Source organism: Lipotes vexillifer, unplaced genomic scaffold (genome assembly GCF_000442215.2).
Source record: "Lipotes vexillifer unplaced genomic scaffold, Lipotes_vexillifer_v1.1 scaffold587, whole genome shotgun sequence".
Lineage (NCBI taxonomy): Eukaryota > Metazoa > Chordata > Mammalia > Artiodactyla > Lipotidae > Lipotes > Lipotes vexillifer.
The window spans coordinates 701,785-708,395 of NW_006790779.1; the positions used below are offsets into that span (position 1 = coordinate 701,785).

The window sequence follows — 6,611 nt, forward strand, 5'->3', positions numbered from 1 at the left end:
AAAAAAAAAAAAAAGATACTGATTTTGCCACACCCCATACATTTTAGTATGTAGTACTTAAATTCTAAATCAGCTATAAATATTTTGTAATTTTAAATTTTACTCTTATTTTTATTTATTTTAGTTTATAAATTTATTTTATTTATTTACTTTTGGCTTCCTTGGGTCTTTGTTGCCGTGTATGGGCTTTCTCTAGTTGCGGCGAGCAGGGGCTACTCTTTGTAGTGGTGTGCAGGCTTCTCATTGTGGTGGCTTCTCTTGTTGCAGAGCAAGGGCTCTAGGCGTGCAGGCTTCAGTAGTTGTGACACACGGGCTCAGTAGTTGTGGCTCACGGGCTCTAGAGCACAGGCTCAGTAGTTGTGGTGCACAGGCTTAGTTGTTCCGTGGCATGTGGGATCTTCCTGGACCAGGGCTCGAACCTGTGTCCCCTGCATTGACAGGTGGATTCTTAACTACTGCGCCATCAGGGAAGTCCCTATTTACTCTTTTCAAAAAAAAAAAAAACAGCTATATGTGAGATATAGTTCACATACTCTACAATTCACCCATTTAAAATGTAATTCAGTGGTTTTTTAGTATATTCATAGAAATGTGCAACCATCACGGTAAATTTTAGAACGTTTAAATCATCTCAAAAAGAAGCCCCATGCTCTTTAGCTATCACCCACCCACTCTCATTCCCTTGTTCTTCAACTCTCTACCCCTAATAACTGCTAATCTACTTTCTGTCGCTATAGATTTTTCTATTCTGGACTTTCATGTGAATGGAATTACGTGTGGTCTTCTGTGTCTGGCTTCTTTCACTTAGCATAATGTTTTTAAGATTCATCCATTTTGTAGCATGTATCAGTACTTCCTTACTTTTTTAAAAACTGCTTTATCGAGATGTAATTCACGTACCATACAATTCACCCATTTAGAGTGTAAAATTCAGTGGTTTTTAATATATTCATAGATATATGCAGTCATCACCACAGTAAATTTTAGAACCATTTCATCACTTCAGAAAGAAACCCTGTACCCTCTAGCTATCCTCCCCTCCCTCTGAAAGCCAGCCACCCCCCCACGGCACTAAACAACCACTAATCTACTTTCTGTTCTATAGATTTCCACAGTCTGAACTTTCATATGACTAGAGTCATAATATGTGGACTTTTGTGACTTCTTTCATTTAGCATGCTTTCAAGGTTCATCCATGTTGTAGCATCCATCAGTAAGTACTTCATTACTCTTTACTGCTGAATAATATTCTGTCGTATGGATATACCACATTTTGTTTATTCATTCATCCGTTGATGGTCATTTGGGTTTCCATCTTTTGACTATCATGAATAATGTTGCTATAAACATTTGTATGCCAGTTTTTGTGTAGACATATGTTTTTGTTTCTCTTCAGTATATAGCTAGGTATGGAATTACTGAGTCAAATGATAAATATATATATATATATATATATATATATTTTTTTTTTTGCTGAAATGATCCTGGCTTAATTTTTTTCAAAAAAGTATAAAAATCAGGAAAGATATATACCCAAAAGTTAACAGTGATGATATCTGGGTTCTGGATGAAAAACGAGTTTTGTTTTTGTTTTTTCAGTGTTTCTAGATCTGCTTTTGTGTTAACTTGTTTTTGTTTTGTTGTTTTTTTTGCGGTACGCAGGCCTCTCACTGTCGTGGTCTCTCCCGCTGCGGAGCACAGGCTCCGGATGCGCAGGCTCAGCGGCCATGGCTCACGGGCCCAGCCGCTCCGCTGAATGCGGGATCTTCCCGGACCGGGGCATGAACCCGTGTCCCCAGCATCGGCAGGCGGACTCTCAACCACTGCACCACCAGGGAAGCCCAATGATAACTATATTGAATGATTTGAAGAACTGCCAGGCTGTGTTCTAAAGTGGCTGCACCATTTTGTGTTCCTATCAGCAATGTGTGAGGGTTCTTATTTCACCACATCTTACCAAACTTGTTTTTATGACCTTTTTTCTCCTTTGGCTATACTCTTTTTATTTTACATTATTTACTCTACAACAGTTTTTGTTTTAAACTAAAGTCCGTGATTTATGTTATGATTCATTCTTTGTGTTATACATTCTATGGGTTTTGACAATTGTATAATTACATATATCTGCCATTATGCTATCATACAGAATAGTTTTACTGCCCTAAAAATCCCCTTGCTCCGCTACTCATATCCTTTCCTCCTTCCCCTCCATCCCTTGGCAACCACTGATCTTTTTACACTCTCCATAGTTTGCCTTTTCCAGAATGTCATAGTTGGAATTCTACAGTATGTAGCCTCTTCAGGTTAGCATCTTTCACTTCAGCAATCTGCATTTAAAGTTCCTCCACGTCATCTTGGCTTGAGAGCTTATTTCTTTTTATAACTGAATAATATTCCATTGTGTGAATGAACCACTTTGTTTATCCATTCATCTATTGAAGGACATCTTGATTGCTTCCACATTTCGGCAATTGTGAATAAAGCTGCTATAAACATTCATGTGCAAATTTTTTGTGTGGATATAGGTTTTCAGTTCATTTGGGTAAATACCAAGGAGAGTGATTGCTGGATCACGTAAGAGTATGTTTAGTTTTGTATGAAACTGCCAAACTATCTTCCAAAGCGACTGTACGTTTTGCTTTCTCACCTGCAATGATGAGAGTTCCTGTTGCTTATTGTGGCTTTTTGATTCTAGCCATCCTAGTGGGTATGAAGTGGCATCCCTTTATCATTTTGATTTGCATTCCCCGATGGCTAATGCTGTTGAACTTTTTTTTTTCATTTTATTCTTTATTGAGGTAACATTGGTTTATAACATTGTATGAGTTTCATGTGTACATTATATTTTGACTTCTGTATACACTATGATGTGCTCACCACCAAAAATTTTGTTTCCTTTCATCACCATACAGTTGACCCCCTTTACCCATTTCACCCTTACCCCCTTCCCCTCTGGTAACCACTCTTCTGTTCTCTGTATCTATGTGTTTGTTTTTGTTTGGTTTATTCATTTTTTAGGGTATTTTTTGTTTTTTATATTCCACATATGAGTGAAATCATACAGTATTTGTCTTTCTCCATCTGACTTATTTCATTTTACATAATACCCTCAAGGTCCATCCATGCTGTTGCACATAGCAAGATCTCATCTTTTTTTTTATGGCTCAGTAGTATTCCATTGTATTTATATGTGTGTATACATGTATATATCACATCTTATTTATCCATTTGTCCATTGATGAGCACTTAGGTTGTTTCCATATCTTGGCTATTGTAAATAATGCTGTGATGAACATAGGAGTTCATATATCTTTTCAAATTAGTGTTTTTGTATTCTTTGGATAAATACCCAGAAGTGGGATAGATAGATCATATGATAGTTCTATTCTTAATTTTTTGAGCAATCTCCATACTGTTCTCCACAGTGGCGGCACCAATTTACATTCCCACCAACAGTGTATGATGGCTCCCTTTTCTCCACATCTTTGCCAACACTTGTTGTTTCTGGCCTTTTTGATAGTTGCCATTCTGACAGGTGTGAGGTGATATCTCACTGTAGTTTTGATTTGCATTTCTCTAATAATTAGCGAGGTTGAACATCTTTTCATATGCCTGTTGGCCATCTGTATGTGTTCTTTGGAAAAATGTCTATTCAGCTCCTCTGCCCTTTTTTTTTTTTTTTTTTTTTTTTGCGGTACGCGGGCCTCTCAGTGTTGCGGCCTCTCCCATTGCGGAGCGCAGGCTCCGGACGCTCAGGTCCAGCGGCCATGGCTCATGGGCCCAGCCGCTCAGCGGCATGTGGGATCTTCCCGGACCGGGGCACGAACCCATGTCCCATGCATCGGCAGGCGGACTCTCAACCACTGCGCCACCAGGGAAGCCCTGCGTTTGTTGTTGAGTTGTATGTGTTTTTTCTATAGTTTGAATATTAACTCCTTATTGGATATATGAATTGAAACTATCCTCTCTCATTGGTAGGTTGTCTTTTCATTTTGCTGATGGTTTCCTTTGTTACTCAGAAGCTTTTGAGTTTGATATAGTCCCATTTGTTTATTTTGAACATCCTTTCATTTGTTTATTGATCATTTGTATATCTTCCTTGGAGAAATGTCTATTCAAATCCTTTGCTCATTTAAAAATTGGATTGTCTTTAGAACAAACGTATGGACACCAAGCGGGGAAACTGGCGGGGGTGGTGGTGGTGTGATGAATTGGGAGATTGGGATTGATATGTATACACTAATATGTATAAAATAGATAGCTAATAAGAACCTGCTGTATAAAAAATAAATAAATAAGATAAAAAAACAAATTGGATTTTCTTTATTGTGTTGTAATAGTTCTTTATGTAGTCTGGATACAAATCTCTTAACAGATTTATGATTTGCAGATATGTTCTCCAATTCTTTGTGTTTTCTTTGCATTTTTCTTTTTTATTTATTTTTTCTTTTCTATTTATTTATTTTTGTGGGGGGGCCACTCTGCACAGCATGCAGGATCTTAGTTCCCCGACCAGGGATTGAACCCGTGCCCCCTGCAGTGGAAGCACGGAGTCTTAACCACTGGACTGCCAGGGAAGTCCCCTTTCTTTGCATTTTCTTGGTGGTGTCCTTTGAAACACAAAAGTTTTTCATTTTGATGAAGTCCGATTTATCTGTGTTTTCTTTTGTGGCTCATGGTTTTGGTGTCATATCTAAGAATCCTTTGCCAAACCATGATTTATTGTTAAACCCATGAGTTCTTTTCTTTTTTTTAATATTTATTTATTTAGGCTGTGCCAGGTCTTAGTTGCGGCACACAGGATCTTCATTGTGGCACGCGGACTCTTGCTTGTGGCATGCATGGGGGATCTAGTTCCCTGACCAGGGATTGAACCTGGGCCCCCTGCATTGGGAGCTCAGAGTCTTACCCACTGGACCACCAGGGAAGTCCCCCATGAGTTCTGTAGTAGCATTTTAGTGTTCTAAACAATTTTTTCAGCTTTATTGGGGTATAATTGGCTAAACATTTTTAAAATTTCTTTTTATAGTTCTTTTCCATCAGAGAGTAAGTTCTGTTTAATTTTTTAAAAATAAATTATTTATATTTTTGGCTGTGTTGGGTCTTCGTTGCTGCGCACAGGCTTTCTCTAGTTGGCGGCGAGTGGGGGCTACTCTTCGTTGCAGTACATGGGCTTCTCATCATGGTGGCCTCTCGTTGCAGATTATGGGCTCTAGGTGCATGGGCTTCAGTAGTTGTGGCACGTGGGCTCAGTAGTTGTGGCTTGCAGGCTCTAGAGCACAGGCTCAGTAGTTGTGGCCCACGGGCTTAGTTGCTCCACAGCATGTGGGATCTTCCCGGATCAGGGCTCAAACCCGTGTCCCCTGCATTGGCAGGCAGATTCTTAACCACTGCTCCACCAGGGAAGTCCGAGGTCTGTTTAATATTGATTCTTTGAAATTTGTTGAGACTTCAATTGTCACTAATATCTGGTCATTTTTTATAAATGCTCTATATGTAATAGAGAAGAATGAACAAAACTTTTTTGTTGGTGAATTTATCTTGTGGGTTTGCTGATCTTTATATATTTGTCTTCAAATTTGGGGAATTTTCAGCCATTATTTCTTCAAATATTTTTCCTGTGCTAATCTCTTTCTGCTCTCCTGGGACTCCAGTGGTACAAATGGTAGACCTTTTGATATTTTTTTCACAGACCTAAAGTTCTGCTAAATTTCTTCAGTTTTCTTTCCTTCCATTTTTTAGATTGGATAATTTCTATTGATCTATCTTCAAGCTCACTAACTCCTCTGTCATCTGTAATGGTTAATTTTGTGTGTCAACTTGGCTAGGTTATGGTACCCAGTGTTTGGTCAAAAACTGGTTTAGATATTCCTGTGAATATATTTTAAAATATGTGATTAACATTTAATAAGAAGACTTTGAATAAAGCAGATTTTCTCTATAATTGTGGGTGGGTCTTATCTAATCAGTTGAAGGCCTCAAGAGAAAAGACTGACCTTCCTTGAGGAAGAAAGAATTCTGCTTCTAGACTGCTTTTGCGCTCAAGAGTGCAACATCAATTTTTCCCTGGGTCTCCACCCTGCTCTCCTGCCCTGAAGATTTTGGATTTGGCAGCCCCCACTATTGTCTTAAGCCAGTTCCTTAAAATCAGTCAATCAAAGCCTCTCTATGTCTCTGTCGCTCTCTCTGTCTCACTCTCCATGTATATATTCTCTTTATCACTGATGTTTTGCAGTTTAACTCCAATGTATCAAAAAAATGTACCCACAAGCTTCCAAAATGATCCCTAGAGGGCAGTGTTGTCCCCGTTGAGCCCATAGCACTTTTGAGACAATTGTCTCTTTTGACTGAGGTTGCTTTTTGACCAGAGACTGGCTGGGTTGTAAGATCTGGGCTGTAGATCTCCAGTTTCTCATGGTCTCAAAGGCTAGACTAATCCCCTTTTTATAGACGAAATGACATGGATTCCAGAATTTTAAAGTAGGGGATGTACCTGCAATCCATATAATCCTCATTTTATATAAACATAATTCACTAGATGAGCTCAGTAGAAGTAAATATGTGATATATATATATATATACACACACATATATATAATGAGGATTTTATA

General features: G+C 38.5%; 1 non-coding gene across 1 annotated transcript; it reads right to left on the reverse strand.

Moving 5' to 3' along the window:
• Window positions 1-4,854: 4,854 nt before the first annotated feature.
• On the reverse strand, window positions 4,855-4,927 carry TRNAG-CCC (transfer RNA glycine (anticodon CCC)). The gene has a single exon. It is a non-coding gene; the product is annotated as a tRNA-Gly (tRNA).
• Between the last annotated feature and the right edge of the window lie 1,684 nt (window positions 4,928-6,611).